This window comes from Buteo buteo, chromosome 3, assembly GCF_964188355.1.
Source record: "Buteo buteo chromosome 3, bButBut1.hap1.1, whole genome shotgun sequence".
Classification (NCBI taxonomy): domain Eukaryota; kingdom Metazoa; phylum Chordata; class Aves; order Accipitriformes; family Accipitridae; genus Buteo; species Buteo buteo.
This window is the reverse complement of record NC_134173.1, coordinates 40,082,419-40,105,291: the sequence shown is the minus strand read 5'-3', so window position 1 is coordinate 40,105,291 and position 22,873 is coordinate 40,082,419.

Sequence of the window (22,873 nt, the reverse complement as noted above, 5' to 3'; positions counted from 1 at the left end):
GAGCTGTGTAAATGAAAATGAAAAAAATCTAAATGGTGATTATTGAAATGTTAGCATCTTGACATCTGCAGAGCACAGAGAATTCTCTCTGCTATTTTTTGTTCCCGGTCTTGTAAATTTAGGGTCTGAGACTCCCAAATCCTAGCTTTTTTATGCATGAGAAAGTTACTGCCTGCTCCTGATCCAGTGTTCTTATCTTGAACCTTTGGTAAGTGTGATCCCAGGCAGGTGAATATTAACACTGGAAAAGACAAAATAATTTTTCTGTAGGCTAATCTAAAGTGTTTGGGGCTGTCCAGAAATGTGGCATTTTTAATGTGCTTGAAGAGAGAGATTTCTGACCAAAGGTAGGTGAGGTGTCATAGGTGTATTAATTTCAAACATGGTCCTGCATGGAGAAATCACCGCTACTTGTATAGTTAGTTGTATGCATGCATGCACACCTGTGCACACACACGTGTGCACACACACACATATTCTGCATTTTTTGTTTTTCACATATTAAGACTAAAACCAGTTTATGTTTTTGCATTAACAATTTGAATTAAGTTCATTTAAAATCACAGTAGCTGGACTTGGTGAGGCAAGAGTGAAGTGTATACTCTCAGTCATAGAAGTAAGTAATTTCATTAAAAATGTTGCATGATTGTAGTTATATTTGTCTTAGCCTTTTCCCTTTAGTAGCAGTTTAAAAGAAGAAAAAGGAAAACAATTCATCTTGAAGACAATTGAACCTGACACAAAAGACTGTAAAAGCTTGAAAGATGGTCTAATGTGGAAATACATATTTCAACAATTTGTAAATTGTGCATTATATACTCAATGAATAATTGCGGTCTGTTTACCAAATATGAATGTAGACAATTGTTAATGTACTATCATGTCAGTCCATGAGACAGAGACATTATATTGTTGATACAAAAATGCACATTGAAGAAACAGTACCAAAGAAATAAATACTTGCCACTGTTCAAGCATTAAAAAAAGAGCTGTTTTAGTCTTATTAGAGGTTGGAAGAAGTCTCATTTTGAGACAACTGAAACTTTTAAGATTCCTTCCCTTAAATGTATATTATAAGAGTGCAAAATGCATCCACATACGATGTGTTGTTATCTTGTCTGTCTCTTTTTCTAATTCCGTCTTTTGATGTCATTTAAAAATGGCTAGGGGAGTGTTTTGAAGGCTTGTAAGAAAAAAAAAAAAAACTGCTCTCATTTCCAAGACAAGGCTTGCTAAGAAGCCTCAGGAATCGGTTTGGGTAAGTTATTGCAAATCCTTTAAGAAAATGGGAATACACAGGCTATAACAGCTCTATTTAAAATAGAAAATCTACTCTGTGTGTGTGTGTGTGTGTGCGTGCAGGCAAACATGGCATTCAGGAGAGTGAAATGAAATGAGCCAGAAACTTCTCACATTTTCCTGGCATCTGTGGCGTGTCGCCATATGAGAACCATATGACTGCTGGCAGATTGGCATGTCAGCTCAAGCATGTACAACTTGACCTCACTGAGCTCTGTGTTTATCAGTTTATAACAGGAATATTGATACAATTTTAGCTGCAGTCTTTCTGTGCAAGGACACTTCATCCTTTCACAGTCCTAATTCTCCTTTGCTAAAATGACAGCACCTTGTTTTTGAAGTTGCTTTTCCACTTGGGGAAAAAAAAAGCAAAGGCGGCAGAAGACAGCAGAAAGCTGTTCTGTGTGCCAGAATGATGTTTCATTCATTGTTTTGTTAACTGTGAAGTCCTTAGTGGAGTTTGTCATGGGATTGCCTGGCTGAGTTCAGTCTTTGTGGTTGAAAACCATAGCAGTATTAAAGGCAGAGGTGGAGGCAAAAATCTGGATTGTTGTTAAAGCTGAAAGTCAATGCTGAAGTATATCTGCACACAGCAGACTATTGTCCCAGCGTTTATTCACTCAGAAAAGGATAAAAGGATAGTACATAAAAACGTATACAGGCAGGTTTTCACCTCAAGTTGCCTTTACATGTCCTGATCTCCAAATGAGTGGAATGTAAGCATACATGTAGCCACAACTCATATATAGGCAATTAAATATCAGAATGGTGGACCTCATATAAAATCTGAGACAGATATAATAATAATAATTAATAATAGACAAATAGACATCAAGAATGAGAAACTGGATAGAAGTGTAATCATATATCTGAGTTTGCTTCAAAAAATCAGATGGCATACAAACTTGTCTGGCTGTTTATCACTGGGTGAGAGCTGATAACAGTGAAATGATGTGGGTACAGCCTGACCATGATCTGGATTGCAGACAGAAATAAAAAGTACAGAGAGTACTTCTGACCATACAATTTCATTTAAACTGCCTTCATCAACATCATTTCCTTCAAGAATAAGAGTATATCTTTGATCCTCAAGCACTTAAACATACACTTACACTATGACTTGTTCCACCTAACAGTGTGGAAAGATGTTGTAATGAACACGCATCACTTCACACTAGTGTCTGCAACTGCACTCACACCATCTTTCAGAAATAACATTATTCATACCTGCTCAAGCTTCCTTGAAGGTTAAGCTTTAAACGGCTGTTATTTTCTAATTTTCTCTATACTAGCAACTTAATTAGAATTTCATTATGGTATATTCTAGGGCTGAAGTTAAAACTTTCTCACCCACTGTCTTGACCAGAAACATTACAGAGATGGTAATCTATAATGACTAGTTCCTTTGTAAGGACTGGCATGAAGGGTAGATGGAAAAGCAGTAAAGAACACCACCAGGAAATTAATTAGATAATGTCCTGAAGACAAAAAAGAAAATGAGAGCAATTTTGCTTGTTCAATTTTATAAAAAACTAGGAACTGATAGAAAGTGAGATCCAAAATTTCAGTTCCCCCAGAGACAGACTATGGGACGCTATGGGATACAAAGAAACATCCTGCCACATGCGACTATATAACTATATAACTCAGGCAATCTGTGGTGATCAAAATTGCCATTTACAATGTCCTTGAGGGAATTTATCAGAAAGCCTAAAATATTTGGATGTATTTTCCAGAATTTCATTCAACAGTCTTTTCACACTGATGGATTGGAAGAAAGAGAAAAATAGAAATAAAAAAGGGAGGGAAAATGGCTCTGTTCTGCTGAAAATGGAGAGCTATTTATTTCTAGTTTGTTTTGGCAGGTGACGTTTGGCCAGCAAATCTAATATTGTGGTAAGGCCAAACGTTTTTGAGTTTACCCATCTGTAACCTCCACACAAGGTACGAAATTTAAAAAATTCAAAGTTTCAGAATCTTTCATGCATGATGAACTCTGATTTAGTTTTCATTATCATCTGTAGTCTGAATCTCTGCTGATAGCTTGAGAAAACTTGCCATATCAAATTACTGCAAAAAGATGTCCAGTCTCTGGAAACGAACAATGAGCAACTTCTATTTGACAATTGTCTTTTCTGTTGGTCGAGACATACTCTGTCAAAAGCACCACCATGGATTGATGATGACATCTAAAGGGGCAAAGTGCATACTCAGAAAGACCACTGAAAATCAAATATGATCACAAATTCTCATGGATGTGTCAGTTCATGAATCTGCACACACATTTGCGCTGTTGTACACTCGTATTCAGACTTGAGAGCACACTGACGTTTATGGGTGGGCTAGACTCTCTCCAAAATGTATATATGGGTCTGTGATTCTTTTCCTCTATTGGGAGGGAAAAAAAAAAGATTTGCAACTACAGCCAGACTTTCTTGTCATGTTTATTTTATGTATAATTTATTATTTTGAATCATAGCAAAAATACTTTGAGAAGTAGTAAGAATTGAAAGAGTGCCTATGGTTCATGATGGTGATATGCCTTTTTAAAGAAAGGTAAAACCACTTCTGAGCACTGAGCTCATCTTAAGCCATGGGCACCAAATAATCAAATTGTAGTCATCTGGAGAGAATGACATAAATCTGCATAAAACAATATAATAGATCTTATAGTCGTTACAGTATAAACTTGACTAAATGGTAGATTTATACATGAACAAGCAAAGCCCCTCATCATTAAATAGTACTTAGTGTAAATGGACCAGTCAAGCTGTTTGTGCCTTTTTGTTTCTTTTCATAGAAGTGTAGTGGGGGGTGCTTAAGTGTATGATTCAGAAGGGAGGGAAAATCATTTACTGCAGCATGTGGACAGGTTTGAGTGAGAGCAGATTTCCATGCAGGAATGAAATATGAGCCAGGGAGAACACCCCTTTTTGAACACACTCACAAGCCCTGATTACATGGCCCACAGCTGGAGTTAATCCAGATTCCTGTTTAATTAAATAGTAGCAGGCATTCTGCTGCATTACATCAAAATGCACAAAGATGGAGGTGGAATGCAAAATGTGATATCCACCTCTCTTCATTGCTACTGAGAAAAGATGAGATTTATTTAAAATCTTTTAATGAAAATCCATTAACTGTGCAGGATAAATTCTAACTGCATAGAGAAATGTATGTGATAAAGTGATGCCTTGGTACTAACATGCCAAGTTTTGTTATTGAATAAACTCTGTATCAAATATCGTGTGCTACAATTTGCTGTGAGAAAATCCATCGTATCCTGGGCCCACATTATCAACCTGTTTCTGAAAAAGAATAATTCAAACTTTTTTTTCCTTCATGGCAATAAGAAGAAAAACTTCAGCTGAAGAATTTCTATATGAAAAAACAAGATACGCTGTCCCATTTTAAAGCTGGGCAGTTAGTTATCCCATGTGCAGGACCTATCCTTCAGCACCTATCTATCTATATTCAACTTTTTCACAGGTGAGAGTCAGAAATTTCCTCAGTCTTTGGCGACTAGCAGCTCATCTATAACGCAAGTTGAGACGTGAAAGGCACCATCCAAGATTAAAGGGTATGATAGAAGTAACCAGGTGAGAACTTTCTTACAAACTTGAAATGAGTATATATGTTCTATCTCTCCCTAGAACAAAGCTCTTTTCTTTATTAATCTGCTCATCTGTGGCACAGCTACCCTCATTTCATGGCATGCCAGAGGCTGCCTGATTTAGAAGACACAGATAACTGGGGAAACACAGACCATGGATATTGCCTTTCATTGAAAAATCCATTTTTTCCAGTATAACATCTCATGTAGGAAACAGTAGGGATAAATATTATGGGATTGTGCATTGTTATAGCATTCTATGGTAAACATGGCTAGCATTCTTGAAGAAAAAACAACAAAACCAGCTACCACCACCTTGGTTTCCTCCTGTCATGAAATATAAGGGTTGAATTCGTTTTGTTATTTGGTTGAAATCAACAGCAAAGAAAATTGTTGACCATGGACAGCAAAGAGGTTCTGGCTTCTTGAAGAGAAAGACAACTTTTGGGTGGGTAAGCAAAAAGTGGAGGTTAGAGGAGCAACATTTTCCCCACAAATACATGTTGGCCCAACTCTTTAAAAAAGATTTGTTTCTATGCTTTTCCTTAAAAGCATAAAATGAGAACAGTAAATGAACCTGAATTGCAGATAGTTTAACAGTGATCAAAGTTAAATGTCTTTATGTAACTCCTTATTAACCGGTGTAATTCCTTTCATGGATATTACTGAGCCAAATATCAGCAGGATTCAGCACATGTATAAAACCTTTCTGTAGATATTGAGAGCATTCAGTCATACTAAATTAGAATAAATTATTTCCTAACAGTATCAGTACTCCTGTCTTAAAGAATGAAACACCCTGACTGCCTGCTTATCCTGGCTAGGACATTATTTCCAGTGCAGGCAGGTGACTTAGTATGGGTTTTTAACCTTGCTGTGACATGTCAGAGGCCAGTTAAGTGATGGACTATTGGACTAACCTGGCATGGCTATTCTTATATCCCTTCTGATGTTGCTTATCTTTGTCTGTTTTAACATCATCCTTCTTATCACTTAAGCACATCTTTGAGCATGTAAAAATGTATTATTTACTTCACATACCTTGGCTGCCCTCACCCCACTGCCCTCCACTCCATCTCTGACAGTCTGAAGATGCCGTCTCTCCCCAGAGTCCCTCTATATGTTTCTCCTTAACCCTTGACACCTTTCAACTCTGAGAGAACAACCCTTAAAGATCCCCTTAAAGACTGAAGTAGTAATTCATTTCCACCTTTCTCCACACCTTTCTTCCACAGGCTTGCCACTGTAGCTAGCAGGCTTGGCAGAGATGGAAAGGATGGCAATAAAAGCATTCAAGGTTTCCTGACATCTAGAAAAAAGAGCAGCATTTCAGAGGAAGAAGACGGTTGCTCTAAATTCTGCTTAACATATCTGCAAAATCTTTCCAAGGTACCTGTCTGGTTTCCAAATCCATCCTCCATTTCCACTTTTTCTGCCCTGGTTTTGAGGCTCCAGGGCTGCCTCCCTCCCCACACACCTGGAAGAGGGACCTCAGAAGCGATGCTTTGTGGCAGGTTTCCCATCCCAGGCAGCCCATGGGGGCCAGGGTGCAGCTGGCCTCAGCTTGCACTACCCTGCTGGTCCTGGCTCCCATTTCAGCCTCCCTGATGTTCCTGGCGATGGAGCCGCGTTGGAAACACACTTCTGGCCACTGTGCTCTGGGCAGTGCCTGCTGGGTACAAACCACAGGTAAATCATGTGCTCTACAAAATGAAGCGTTTGGCTCCAAGAGTAGAGGGACGTCATCTCTGTTTTCTTGCCAGCCATATCGCAATCTGTGCAATACATTTACTTTATGACATCTAAAAAGGGCAAGGGTTTGCTATCACAGCTTCTTCATCTGTATGCATTTTGCATGTGCTCCTTGTATATATAGTGTGCCTGTGGCCAGTCTGGGACTCCCAAGAAGCCTTACAGGGCTCCCGTGCTGGCAGCATCTCCCATGAGAGACGGTGGGGTTTCCTGACGGGGGGGATGCAGGTCACATCCCTACTGCAGAAGGCAGGAGCAGGCAGGGATGCCCCAGACTGGTAAGGCTGTTGTCCTACAGCTCAGCCCTGTCTCCTGGTGCTGCTGGGAGAAGCCTGAAGCACCCTATCTAGTTCATGTTTTCTCATTGCATCATCATTTTTGTGTTGTTTTGGTTTTTTTCTCTCACTGCTTGTTTTTGCTTCTTCAGACTGTATTTGACCATCTTTATCTCTTTCTCCATGTATTAGTCCTATTTCTTTCCTTTTCCTGCAATGGCCTTATTTTTCCAGCTGTTTGTTTCTTTCTGCGCTTTTACAGCTCCTTTTCTCCCCAAATCAGAGAACTTAATTTGTTGAGGGAAACAAGCCCTAGTTTGAAACATAGGCTTTTGATTTGGCAGACTGGAGGTTCCTCTCCTCGTGGCAATTTCCATTCTTCCCCCAAATCCAGTTTTAAAAACCATTGGAAACATAAGCCAGACAGGACTGAAAAGAAACATGGTTTTAATAAAATGTCATTCAGGTTTTGAATGACAGAGTGAGGCTGTGCATTTGATATACTATAAAAAGCCTTAAACACCAGTATATTATGTGAAAAAGTAACTGCTATTCTTTGTGAAGGTGCCATTTATCAACATCTGAGGAGGTTATTCAAGTGAATAGATTAACAAACATGAACTAAAGTGTAATGTTTATCAGCTGTCCTGTTTAACTCTAAATAACATAGCGGAAGATGGCTCTTAAAAATGAAATGGCCATCAATCAATACGTGTTGCCATTTTACACAAGAGGTTATATATAGCCCTATGGAAACAATGCGCATGTAAGGTGTGCCGCCGGGGGTCACTCCACCAGGCAAAGGAGAGAGGCTGAATCACACACCTTGGGCAGGCACAGACAAGCACTCTGTCATTTTAATAACGCTCTCATTGCAGAAAGTTTCACCAGTTATGGCCACGATGCTTAATTGCTCTCATTTATCTCCCTAATAAATGATGTCATTGACTTAGAGCTGTTGTACAAATACAACTGGCAAGTCAGTAAGTAAACCTGCTATCCACACCTACTGATGAGAGTCAGGGAATAAATGGGAGTAAGAAATGCAGCAAAGGCCTTAACAATGTAGACAGATGAAATTTAGGATAGCAAAACAGATATTTTATTGCCTTCTTTCTCTATTTGTCTGAGACCATCTGCATTTATTGAGCAGTGCTAAACTAAAAATACATACAAAGAAGCCCCAAATGCTCTGAGTGCATAAGTAAGCCTATTTTGTGATGCTGGCTTGAGAGTTTGAGGGGTGACAGTCGTCCCTTGGTCCTGCTGCATCTTCACATAGATGGAGATAGCTGCAAGGCATTGCAGTGGATCCTTCACTCTATGCATAGAAGAAAAGGCTTTCAGCTCCATATTTTCCTTTGTAGCCAGGTTTTATTCTTGCATGAGGTAGAAGAATGAAAGCAATAAAGTGAAAAAAGCAAAAAAAAACCCCCAAAACCCCAAAGCAAACAAAAAGCTCCCCAAATGGCTTTACTCAATCTGAGTGAACAAATAGAAAAAAAACAACCAACCAAATACATTTTTCCCAGTGACTGTGCTTTATCTCCATAGGGTACAAATCACTGCCATTTCCACATCTTTATCTCCCTTGCAGAGGTTACCACCTGCTGCATTTCCAGCAGGTCTGGGTGGTGTTGCCGTGGCCTGGCCAGGGGCCGTCAGAACTCCTGCGCCCAGGCAGGATGATCTGTGAGCGTGCAGAAGACGTAACCTAGGTGCCTGGGCTTTTGTTTGCTTACTTGTTTGTTGTCCTGTATTTCTAGGGGAGGAAACTATCTCTAAAAGGAAACTGTTCTAACAGAGGGCAGCTTTTGGAGCCAGTCTGGACTTCTCAGCTCTGCCCCCTAATGGGGGGGAACATGAGAGGGCTGTTAATGTCCTTCTTCCTAGAAATCCTCCTTTCCCAGGCTCAGGGATTAAATGGCTGGAGTTTGACAATTAAGAAAAGTTGCCTAATCTCTGTTAACCTTTGTGCCTACAAGGACAGAAAGCAGCAGGACTTTACAAGTCTGAGCGCGCTAAAAGTGGTCATGCAAGATGATGGGAGTCTTGGGGCGTCCTGTGCTGCTTCATGCAGGAAATTAGGTGATTATTGGAAATCAGCTTCCTGGGAATTGCCAGGTTCCTCAACACAGGATAAAAAAGATGAAAACTCCTCTAAGGAAAGCATAAAGGGAATGAAGGAGGCAAAGCATGAGCAGAGAAAGGCCAAGGGGCTTCTGCAAGGCCAGAGGGAGGTAATCATCTACGCGAGCAAACGAGAGGTAGAGCAGGGGAGGATCAATGACCCTGCAGCAAAGCTGGGCTCCTCAGGCTGCTCTTTTGTCAGAACAGTTTGTTTCTCTCCGTATTATTCCATTGCTTTCCGAGCTAGGGAAAATTATTTTTAAAAATGGTCCCTGTTTATGGCATGGCTTTAGATTATTTTTTTTAAGGTCTTGCACCTCTCTCTGGAGCGCTCAAACTGCCAGTGGGCAGATAGCTTGCCACCACAGTGCCGAGAGACTTCCTCAGCAGAGTTCACAACTGCGGCTAACAGTTTGGGTGGTTCTACTAAAAATACATTACACCTGGAGATACTTGATGACTCTTTTCCCAGAGCTGATGAAAATTACTGTTACTTTTTTGAAGGGAATTTTCAGGAAGTGTTAAAAATATCTATAATAAGAGGAGTTGGCTTTAAATGTAATATTCACCGCAGCTTTGAACTGTTGGTAAATCCAGTTTGTTTCCTACAATATCCCCACATTTCTTTATGGAAATAACTTCACACACTTGGAATCTGTGAGAAAGAAGGTGACATGGGTCATGAAATGATACCAGATTTTAATTTCTACCATATGAAATTCGTAGTGTGCAGGATCTCAAACAGCAGCTAACAAGCTAGATTGTATTCTTAATATAGACTCTCAAACCTTTTTATGATTAGACATTGACTTTTCCTACGTGAAAGCACAAAAGGTTGATGCTGTGTGGGAAGTTCAAGGCACCCAGTTTACAGGGTGCGAAAATAAGGAGAAAAAGGATTTTTTTTTTCAATTTTAGAGTCCTTTTAAAATGTTGGGAAAATGTTTCAGGCCATTTCAAAACCAGTGTTTTCTAAATGTTGGTAGCTTAATAAACTATTTAAAAAATTTCTGGAATGAAACCTTTGTTTTAAAAATGGCTCTCACTGGTGTTAAAGAAAATTGTAAACCAAGAGGAACTAATTATTGCAAAGGCACAAATTCAAATTTGTGTTTAGAATGCTGAAGAAAAAGACTTCAGCTTGTTCCACAGTATCTTTAAAGTCTTTTAATTTTCCTAAGTGAACAATTTGGTAAAAATAATGCAACTTTACAAAATGCATCAGTTTTGCTGACACAAATTTGTAAACATTTCACCCAGGGGTATGTGGTAGCAACAGGTATTTGGTCTGTGAAGGGCTAGGGATTTACCTGGACCAGAAGACTGCAGTAAAAGTAGGGAATAGAGACAGGAAAGTCAAGAAACTACTGCACAAGTCAGAGAGTAGTGGAAAATGGAGACACCAAGAAGAAAGTCAATAACATGAAAGGAGACTCAACAACTGAGATGAAGGAGCTATTGAGAATATGAACTGTAGATAGAAAGCCAGTGAATTGCACTGGCATCATGAGACAAGCATTAAAAGGCTTTAGGAGAAAGACATTAAGGAGCAAAAGAAGCAGCAGAAAAGACCACTGTGGGACACAGGTGACAGATCAGAAAGTAGACCTGTAAGACAGTGGGGCTGCAAAAAAAGAGAAGTACAATATAGAGGTAGTGGCGAGGGCATGGAATGACAGCTGGAAATGTCTATGCAAGCCAATTACCCATACGTGTTCCACAATAACACATATTCATTTATTCACTCTGGGTGAAATCCTGGCTCAGTCGCAGACTATGGGAGTTTTGCCATTCACTTCACTAGGGCCAGGATTTGCTGGTTTTGGTTTAGTTCCACAAACAGTGTCTGTCTCATTTTAAGTGCAGAAAGACATTTAAAATTTAAGAAGAGAATGAAGTCTGCAAATCAACAATGTCATTACTTGAAAGATTGAACCAGGGGCACAGAAAGCTCTTGCTCAGATATCGGTTGGGTGGGCAGCTTCTGTATTAAAGAATTCTCATGCCTGTGCCTAGAAATGGTGATAAATGCACCAGCTACCAGCCATTTTTGTTGTGCTTATGTATGGCTGTATAATAGGCATAAGGTGTATTCTTCCCCTCTTCTATTTTTCTGTTCTGCAAGAAAATTTCCACTAATGTGAAATTTCAATAAAAGTTGCAAAGAAATATTTGGGTTTTTTTTTCTACTCAATGTGTAGATAATAGATAGTAATAAAGAAGTGAATTGTTAATAACCTGTGAACTAATTATAGTTTTATGATAAATGAGATATCAAGGTATATTTTAAACTAAAGGAGTCAAATCCCGACCTTTTGGAAAGCAATAGGGTTTCTTAGCTGGGTTTCAGTGAAGTTGTTCTTGATGCCTAAATAAATGTCACATGGGAATATTAGTGTAACCAAGGAGGATATTATTTGATTCAAAATATAGATACATTATATACCAAATGATATCATGCAAATAGAGCTGCTTCGGGTGTTATCAGGGTAATGATGTTGTAAAACATTATTCCTGACTGGTAACCTTATCTTTCACACTCTTTGCAAGAGATCTAAAATGCCATATTAAGAGAGTTTTAAAAATAAATAATTTCTTCCACTTCCTGAAGTGAAGTTCTTTTCATCGGAGCATAAATTCAGTATAAAAATAAAAAGAAACCTTTGCAATTTTTCTGCAAAATTAAACGCTGCTATCTGAACCACTGACAGAAATATATTTACATATTTCAGGATAAAGATCTTTTGTAAATGTTTAGTTACCACATTCAAACCTTTCAACACTTCTCCTGAAATCACATTATTCTTTTGAAGATACAACAAGAAGTCAAAGAATAAAATGTAAAAAGCTCCACTTCAATAATGTGAAGGTTGTGAAATGAGCTGACAGCATCCAGGAAGCTCAAAGTTATGGCTGACAGTCTGTCCTTAACTCATGCTGTGTGAAAAAAGCAAATGGCACTAACGCACGTTAGCTGAGCTCGAAATTTGAACCCCTCGGCCCATCCCTCCTTCTCTATTTGAGTTAACGGGAACTGTTGTTTTGAGGTCTGATTTTCAAACTTGGCTTCAGTGTTGCTTTTAGAAGGCATACGTGGCACTTACACACAAAATAAATCTTTGCTCCAAAAGCTCCGTTTTGTCCAGGCATGTGCTAGTGCAGCAGCCGGGACGCAAGATGTTGGTTACAAACATTGATGCCTTTCTGCAGGCTTCGAAGGCTTCAGCAAACGTGCAACAGCTTGCTGTACACCTATGCAGAAAACATTTGCTTTACCTGCTTTCTACCTTTTACCCCTGCTATAGTTGATTGGCCTTTTATGTATTTCTAACTTGTAACACTCCATAAAGATAACACTTAACAAGCTAAGGACACCATTTATGTTTAAAACCTCCAGGGAACTCAGAGATGACCTACAGGTGAAATCTATTCCTTTCTAGGAACTGGTCGATGCCTGGGATAGAGAACACTTCCCACGATGGCTCCCTTCCCAAAACCGGCTCTGGTGCTGCTTGGGGAAAATAACTGTATTTCAACATGCTATGTTGCCAGCTTAAAGGAAGCAGGACAGAGTCCCACTTGTGCCTTTGGAATTTGAAGAGTAGAAATAAGTTCCCTGAAAACTGAGTAAAGCAGCTTTTACTAGTCCACAGCCTAAGAAATTGCTCCTGCACATCCTAAGATACCACCAAGGACACTGTTTCAGCTAAAAAGAAACACTTTCTCAAACTGTTTAAATCCTTGCATACCTTTTAAAAATAGTTTAGACTGGGCAAGACGATAGGCAAAAGTCTGTGTCTATCTTACAGCATTTTTCTTTTCCAAACTGGTGATCAAATATTCAATACCTGTAATCTATAAATTGGAAGGATTGCCCGTATTTCAGTGGAAACAAGGTGTCTGCAGCATTTTGATATTTACTTTCTTTGAATGCTCCATTTCTTTTGCATTGCTTCCTAAGTTATTGTGTACTTGTATTGCAGATTAATCCGAGCATTTTCCGTAAGAGTGAGCCTTGACAGTGTTCTCCGGTCCTTGTGGGTTAACACTTCTATGACCCCTATCTGTGAAACCTTTCTACCCATTCCTGACAATGTCTCCTTAATAAACCTGAGCTCAAACAACTAGTGGAAGGTGCTGGTAGCACAATAATAATAACGTTTTGTAAAAAACAACAACCAACCAGCCAACCCCCACAGTAGAGGAGGTATTTAAAAAAATTAGAACATCTGAGATAAAAAGGTGTAGAGAACATGACAGTCTGTCAGTAGAAGTCTGAGCTGATAAAGCCAGCAGTTTGTTGAAATGTAACGGCCTTCTACTAAAATGCTAGGAGAGTAACAAGGCACCCATGCAAAAAAAAAAAAAAAAAAAGGCTGAATGAACATTTTAATTAACTCATGTGCAATTTTAATTAAAAACATAATGTGTCAGGAAAATGAATAATGCCTTGGGGCAATAAAATAGCTAGATTTTCTGTTCAGTCTTCTGCTTCGTATCTTTTATGGAAGCAGGATATTATTGTTAAGGGAAAAAAACACCCCCTCCAGCCTCCCACCCCCCCCTCCACACACATCCAACCAGGAACACGTAATGTAACAAAAACCAAAGGTGTGGACAAAAGGGACACGATTAAATCAGAATATGATACGAGATATTCTGTGTTGCCATCATGCTCGTTGTGTCACAACTTTTCTGGCTTTTAACACAAAAACTTTGACCTTCAACTTCAAAGTCAATGTTTTGGTCTTAATAAAGTATGCTCAGAAAATGTGAAAACTTTAAATGTCTGAGCATTATCAGGCCTTGATGAAGAAGTGGTGGTCTTCACCCTTTACAGATTAAGCAATTTTAAACCATCAGGATTCTGTAATCTCAGATACCAGAAATCACATGATCTTTTAAATGAGAAAAACAAAGCTTTCAAATATTAGAAAGAAAAAGGAATAAAATAAACCAAGGGAAACAAAAGTTGAGGAAAGTTAACTTTTCCCCAAATGGAAAATGTGCAATGTCCAAACCTATTTATTTCTTTTCTTTGCCCAGATACCACTCAGCCCTCACTGGAAGAGATTTGAAATTCTAGCAGCTATAGCATAGCCTGGGGCAAAGGCAGGGTCACAAGCACCATCATGTAACACATTTTAAAGGCTGTCAGAGATGTTTCTTCAGTCTCTGTGTCCTCAGCAGTCCTGGAGTCGCTGGCTTGCTGCAGGGACTTGCTACCTGGTCATACCTTTTCTTTGGCTCACATCATTTTGACTGTAAATCACATCTAAACTGTGAGAAGGCTATTTTCCTTAATGCGCTCTGAAAGCATATGAAGCTTTGTGTGCAAACAGTCCTGGGCCACATCCAGTCTGCAGCAGATTTTGCAGAGCTCTGGTCCCGTGGGCTTCCATGGGAAGGCCTGACACCCAGGATCTCCTCTAAACACCCCCATATGTATTTAAGACCCTAAATTTAAGCTTCTAACTTTGAAATCCTGGTGCTAGTTATAAGCAAAGTTTCTGCTCTGATTTTCCTTTTGCTTTTCTGAAAGCAAGCAGGAAAAGAAGGTGCAATGCCATGACAAGCTGGTGCCCATGGGTGTCCAGGAGAGAAGTGCTGCCCCAGATATTGCAGCACAGGCAGCACCAGAGACCACTCGCAGTCTGAAAGCTGTCTGCTCCACGACTTTGGGCAAACGACTGGAAGTGGAGGTAACAATACTGAACTGGAGCAAACACTTTGAGAGCAAACGTTGTTCCACAGCATGAAGCACCACGGCTAGAAACGAAATGAAAATCCCCACAGGAGCTGCACGTAACACGCCAGTCTTACAGCTCACAAGGAGCAGCCCATTCCCCAGCCTTTGCATCAGTATTTGGCTGCATGTTAGCAAGCACAAAGGAAGCCCTAATCCAAACCCCACAACTTTTATTCACATGAGTGACAAACCCCTTCATACCATGGCACTGCCAAAACCAACTATTACACTGACATTGATAGCCCGTGTCTGAAACGAAGTGAAAGATTGCTGTTCAGGGCTCTGTAAGGAGCAATCCTGACAACCAGCCCGGATAGAGCACCGTAACACTGATGTGCTGCTTTTGCTGGACCCTGCCGAAAGAGATAACGGTGAACAGCTGTAGCACTCTCCTTTCTGAACTTTTTTTTTGAGTGGGATTTGGGTAGGCAAATTTTAGGCAAGTGGAACTAGAATTTGGATGCCAGGATGGGATTTTTGGATTTGCTAGGCAATCCTGTAACAGGGCAGGATTTTTACAGAGAAGGAGGGGGGTCTAAGCTGATTTCTAATTTCTTAAGCACTGCTTACTGTGTCAGTCCTCCAGTTACCTGAACATATTTATTGATATGTTTGCTACAAGAAATGTATTGAAGCATCTGTATTTTAGGCTTGTGACAGGTGCTGGGTTTTTATTGTCATGATTAATTATATTAACATCTAACTGAGTACTTCTGCCCTACCCACCACTAAGACATTTGAATATTACCTCAGTCCAAGCTCTTCAGCATCAATTAAACACCGTTTCTGTCTTTAGATACTTTTATTCCCGAGAAGCAGCATGGAAGTCACGGAAGAGTCTTTACCATGCTCCTGCCTATTTAACATTTGTCTTACAGAAATAAAAATAGTGTGGTCTTTCATACAGCCCTGGCTTTAATGGTGAGCTCAACACCCACAAATGAGTCTGATCTGGCCAGTTTTCATTTTTGCCTGACACCAAATTCGCTGATGTTCAGACACAATATCTTCTCCTGCCCAAGCAGCTTCTACAGTTCATGTCCCATGTGATTAATGGATTTGCTTTGGACTTGGGGAGAAATTTCTGCTAGCTGCGGACTCTCTGAAACCCTAGTTAAGTAATTTTTTTGTCTCTGCCTACCTGTAAGGTAGCAAGCACGGCACTTCCCCAGCTCACAAGACTGCCGTGAGGATGGATAGGCTACAGGGTCCTCACACCCAGCGTGGTGGAGTCACACAGATGCACAGGAGAGACACAAGTGCCATATGTGGGGCCAATGTGGGGCCGTATCTGCCAGAGTCCCCAGATAACATACTTGTAAAATCTTCCTGGTCCATTTAATTTTCTCTTCCTGGGCCATTTAATTTCCTGTAATTGTGTCATCCCTCCAGCTTTACCCCGTCAGGTGTTTTTTTCCAAGGAACTGCCCACACTTGTCGAAGGGTCATGGATCTGCACCGAACGAACAGCACGGGAGTCCCTCTCAGAGTAAAAGTTCGAGGACAAACGGTTGCAGTATTTCACGGCAAGTTTGTTCCCCCCGCAGGGCAGGCGGTGGCGGGAGGCTCATCGCACAGCCTGGTGCCTGCCCCGCAGAGACCCCTCTGCCTCTGGAGCGGCCGCCATGTCAGCTGCGCCCTCAAGCATCATCTCCTCATCGCCACCATTCACAGGCCAAACTCAAAGAGCCAGGGCAAGCTGTGGTTTTTACTCATCCAGAAAAGACTGGAGGGCTTGCTACAGAAACGTGCAGGGTTTAGAAATTTAACAAACAAATGGGGGGTAAGGATCAGCCTACAAACACAAGCCTCTGAGGTCATTGCATTTGGAGCATGTATATGTCTGCATTCATTTAAAACACTGCAATTCCTGAGTGCAATGTTGCAATGTCTGTTTTCCAGAGCCTGAGGGGAAAACCTAAATTGATTTTTACTGTACAGAAAATTCCTTTGCAAAAAATGCCTTTTTAAATGCCCCCTCAGACCTGTTACTTGTCTTTTCCTCTTTTTGTTTCCCATCAAATTATAGGCTATAGCACATCCAATAAATAGGAAGTGTAATTCCAGGTTGCATGCACTATTGCTGAACAAATATATTTTAACAATATGCCTGCCATTTATGTTTACTTCTCATATATGAGCTTGCTTTTGTCATGGCAGGAGTCCCCACACTAAGAATTAATTTTATGAAAATTCTGGAGAATATTCCAGTTTAATTCTTTTTTTTTTTTTTTTTTCTCTCCCCCTGGTCATTCCCTGGATTCTAAGACTCTCATTCACTGAAGGAATAGTAACACACCATTTGATTTAGGAGAGCAATCACAGTTCATCTTTCAAATCCTGAATATTCACAATAAGCGAAGACAAATTATTACAGAATTATTCACCAGACTGCTTTGAGTAACAATTAAATGCCATGGAATTATGATCTGGATGCAGACGTTTCACAAAGGGCCAAATACAGTAAAATGAATTAAAGAAATTCTTTGGTGCTAATTAGGGTTTAGACTGCTATACTCTTGGATCCTCTGAGCAGCAAGTTACTTTGTAACTTATCCCATTGATTTCAGTGGGATGATCTGTAGTGGTATGATCTGCAACATAAAGATTTTACCATGGAAATGCCTGAGCAATAGAAAAGAAAAATTATTTGATAGCTTGACCCAGTATCTTTGTTTTGGGCCATAGGCTAGAAGGACCTGAAAAGACGTACTTATTCTCATGAGCCAGAAAGCAAATTTCTTTGCTTGTATGAGTGTGTTTATAAGCTTCCGCCAACCGTTAAGGAGTTGAAGTTTGTCCACTGAATATTGTAGGCCTCTCTCGTCATTCCTCTCTACACTTGGCCAGCCTTAGAGGTCTCTGAAAACCATGTCCGTATGTCAGCTGGGATGCCCGATCTGCATCTGTGTGTATAAGGGACATGCTGCCTCTGGTGACAGCGGGGTTGTGTCCCCGAGCCACAGGGATTTGTACAGCCTGAACAGAACAGCCAGGGACTGAGCAGAGGCTCCAGAAGGCTAATTCCAGATGCTCACTGACAGTTGTTTTCTCTCAATTCTTTCTTAAATCACTTTGGTTAAAAACTATGAAAACTATGTATTTTGTGTAGTAAGGGTTTGTCTGCATCAAAACAGGAGCCAAAATTAAGTTGGTCACATTCGTTTTGGTAGAAGTCCACATGGGGACACTGCTGCAATAAATGTGCCTGCTTTTGAGACCAGGATTGAAGTGAAATTAAAGTACCACTAGTTGCAGAATCAGAATTTTTCACGGACTGCTTCAAGAGGTACAAGTATAGCTTATGGTCAAATTAAATAACTTGTTCCCAAGTTCCATACAGATAAGGTCTATATCATTATATAGCCTAAATATAAGATCTAATTTCTAAAAGCATTCCATGAGAAGTGCTTCGCCGGCCCTTCAGAGTACCAAACAACAGACTTACCTGCCTAAATGTCTCCTGAATCACCTATGCTGCTGAGGCCTGACTTGGCAGTTAAATGTTTATTAGCAGAGTCTTTCCTCCTGTGTAACAAAGCACTACCAGGTAAAACTTCTTTATCTGCCAGCCACTTGCCTACAGGTCACGGGTGGGAACTGCAGTGAAACATAACTCTCTCCTCTGGTTTAGGGGCCCAGAAATTATTCAAACTGTTGTTGTAAACCAGAACTGCTCATGATAAGCTTTTCTCACCTGATTTCTCCCAAAATACTTACGTCCTGGCCGTGAAGTGGTTTTTAGTCATGACACAAATATTGTAGCACTTGGCCTTCCAGGTTATGTGGTCATTAGTCTTTTGCAAAACATTTATGAACATGGTGACTACAAATGGACCTAAACATAAGTGGAAGAGACCTTCCTTTACAAGGAAGTTTCATGCCTCTAAGAGAACCCGGATCATCTTACTCTTCTTCTATGGATCCCTAGAAATGCTTTGTATGAGAGTTGTGAGCCCTAAAATTTTACCTACAAATGGAGGAGACTGGATCATTTACAGACAAGTATTTGCATACAGTATCTAATTTTGATGTACAGCACTATCAGCACTGTAAGTCCGTAAATATTTCTGTGTTTGCAAGTACATAAAAAGTGTCCACCATTATTTTGACTAGCATATGTAAGTCAACATACTTGCCTCAAGGTATGAGCTAATCCTTATAGGATTTATCCTTTCTACTCTGCACTCAACATTTCCAGACTGTCCAGGTAAGTTGCATGAGTTGACAATATGGTATCTCAAAGCTCCTTGAGACAAGATGTCACACTTACAATTAGTCTGTAGCAAAATGAAAAATAGTTGTCTTGCAGGTTCCAGCAGCAAGTTCTGCCCATCCCTCTTAAATTTCCCTATTTCCCTGTACAGCAGATACACATGGTGTCAAGGAAAAAACCGAACTTTTCAAAAATTCAGAGGAATGATGTTTGCATCCACTGTTAATGTTCCCTGTTGCAGATGCAAAGATAATTAATGTAATCTAACACATCTTGAGGTAAACTAATGTGCATACAGATATAAACAACAATTCCAATCTTTTAAAGAGCACAAATCTGGTGCTTATTAGAACAGTTCATAATCACTCCTATTTCAAGTTCTGCATGAGAATATGCTGTAATGAGGAATTTAAAATCTTCTAATTAGACATGATTTTATAAAACAGACAGATAATTAAAATGGTGAGGGTTACACAGGGAAGGATGAGAAAACACTGTAAAACAGACAGAAAGGAAGAAAAAGCGTATAAATAAAGAAAAAATAAACACAAAGTGTCACTGATGTATCAAATTTATCCTACAAAATTTGAAGTGTACTGCAGTTTTAGAGTTCACAGTGCCAAAAGCTACTATCAAACATTTTTTATAAGGTTACGCTAGCATAGGTAGATTTATACTGACAATTTTATTTGATTAAAGGATGCTTACTAAGCCTTGGGGTTTATTTTCTTAAGTTTTAGCACTGCAGAACAGGAAATTGAGGTCTACAGACCATCACTGTTAAAACTGATCAAAATACATGGATAATAGTTCTTAGCTGTAGAGCCATTGCAGAGCTATTTACCCTGATTTGTATTCAGTGAGAGATTGGAACAAATAAAAAAATATTTTCTATCTATTTTAAAGATTGAGGGTGATGCTCTTCTGCTAAAAGACAGGAAGGGGTAAGAAGTTGATTCTACAGTGAGCAGTTCTTCCCCTTCTACCACACGGTGTGGGTGCCAGGCAGGACACTGAAGGCTTGTTTATTCCCCAGCAATACACAAAAAACCACTCTGCAGAACAGTCTGTTTGACGATGAAGGTGACAGAAGACAACTAACCCTTGTTAGCAGGATACATTGCACCCCAAGAGAAGGGTGGTCTTACTTCCTTCTTTTTGATGCATTTAGGAAGATGAGTTCATTTTACCCTCATAGTTTTAACAGAGACATTTTAAAAGGCTTGGGAATGAAACTTTAACTGAAAGACTCATTTTGTTTTGTGTTGTCACTGAACCAGCTGATTTTCCCTAACGGTTTAAGCGATTTCCAGATTGTAACAGGGGATGCCACACGCTGGCTAAATACTGAGCAAGTGCCTATCCAAAGAGTCACTGCATTTCCAAATGCTCCGTACCGGTGGGAGAAATTCAAGGAAGTACATATGTTGCTCCTAGTTTCCACAATATTTTGGGTGTGACTGACTAGACTCATATGTTCCCGTATTTCACCAGCAGATATGTATTGGACTCGGAAACAATTCCACACTATCAATATGAAAGTGATGTGTGAAGCCAAGAACGCTATTACTTAACATCTTGCCAACTACCCTTGATCAATAGATGAAGGTCAACTTGCTCAAACACATATATCTATTTCTGATCAACCAGTTCTTGCTGCATAGCTGGGAAATTGTTTATCAGTTAAGAGCTAATCTGCATATATTAAAAGAGCAATGTTCCTCTTTTTTGATAAATAAATATCCATCAATGTTGCAAGTGATAAAGTTTATTTTGTAAGGAATTATTCAGTCTTGACTAAATCTATGAATGATAGCAAAGAGAAGGCAGTTCGAACCTCATCCAAAAGTAAACTTACTTTATTGAGTAAGAGGATCTTAGTATGATGTTTTGATGCGCTTGTTCAGCAAGAAGTGACCAGTGTGTCATAGCAGATAAAATCTGCCTTTTTTCTTCCTCCTGCAAGTAAAGCTAAAAAATTTGCTTTAGAAGAGACATCTGAAATACGACTAAAAATAAAATAATAGCTAAACCAGAACCTTTTGAGAGAAACCAAAATGATATGGGGGAAAGGCTCCTTTCCTTTTTCATATTGTAGCAGATAAAAAGTAGAGACATTCGACGTTACAATAATTTTACTTTCAACAAGGATATGGAATTTCATGAACCAAAATTGCTAGCAACATCATTCCCCATTTGCAAGCTAGTACTGACTTGCCATTGTCTTTTCTCTCTTCTCTTTTCTCCTATACACTGAAATGATGTCTCTGGCTCCTGGCACTTTCATCTTAAGCTTCAAAAGGAATAAAATTCCTATGTAAATCTTGTACTGGTACTGGTTAAAGTGAAAGCAGTGGCAAAGGCCCTAATTTTCTACAGGTGCAGTGGATACAGTATCATCGAAGGGGTTATTTCACTTTCAGTGGTCAGATCTTGTGGACTGTCTGGTTGTGTGTGTGACTGCACCGAACTCCATCACAGATGGGAGAAGGACCAGCATCTGCTCCAGCATCATCGTATCAGGGATGCTCTCTCAGATGGACTGTCTTCTTCAGAGCAGGGAAGTAAAGTTTTCAAAGAAAAAGAATTGGTTTAAGTTAGTCAGCTCTGCTTCTTTGCTTGGCTCTGCAGATGCTGCAGCAGAGAAGATGGCCATGTTCATACCATTCTCTGAGCCTTGGCCTGTTAGAGTTGGTTCTGTGTCTTCACACTGCATTTGAAGTCAGTCACTCATGAATGCTGGTGAACAGTGAGACCTGCTCATTCCCCAATATTAGAGGTAGGATTAGCTTGAACCAAAGAGGCTCCATACAGACAGCAGTCCATGGCGTTTAGCAAATAATCAATGCCCAGACTTTTCTGGCAGCTTGGTGATAGGCAAACTTTGGCTTTGAAGATATGGAACTGGAAAGAGCATTATATACATTTATCATATCTATTTTTCATCAAAACAGAGATCAGGAAATTTTTCCTTTACATAACTTCATGACCTTCCAGTTTGTCAAAAATTTTAGAATTTCTGGATATTGAAATTTTCCGAGGCACTGAGGCAAGGTGATATTTGCTCTGTCTCAGCAGGCTTTGATATGAAGCAACTCGAGGTGTAGGGGTGTGATCTAGCAATGCCATACTTCTTTCTGTCATAACAGGTGGATTCACTTGTTTGATTTCTTCATTTTAAAAGTCTTTCTGCCCCAAAGTGCAGAACAGACTTGCATATCATGTATATCTACTTCCTCTACTTCTTGCTGAGGTGTATCTACAATGGTCTTTCTAGCAATCCAGGTCACTGTTGCAATGGCTTACTATTCCAACATGCCTTGGTCTAAAAGCAAGTGCCTGAGACCACCCTGAGAGCCACAGTTACCTGCTCTCCAACTTTAAAACCAAACATCGGTGGTTTTTATCCCTAGGACTGAGAGATGCTTCACTTGAACAGAGGCCATCCAGCTTAACTTCTATGTACAAGTGTGCAGGGCTGATGAATGACAAAACTGTCTTTGTATTGAGAGACACAAAATATTTCTATATCCAATTGCTCAAGCCTGATAATAGAAGCTACCTGTGGCTGCTCAGGGATTTTTGACTGCTCGACCAAGGAAGGAAACTATGTAAGATAGCAAATGGAGGGAGAGAAGGTAGCCAAAGATGTGTGATAAACCGCAGTTGTCATAATTTTGTTATTTATTACATTATGTAGTATGTATTTATGTGATAGGGAGAGCAGAAAAGAAAGTGTCATCCCTCAGTAAAGCATTGTTCTGCAATACTTTATTTGAGAATTTCAGTAAGGCCAGTGAGACCTAAATAAACTCCATGATGCCAACAGCTCATTCGTG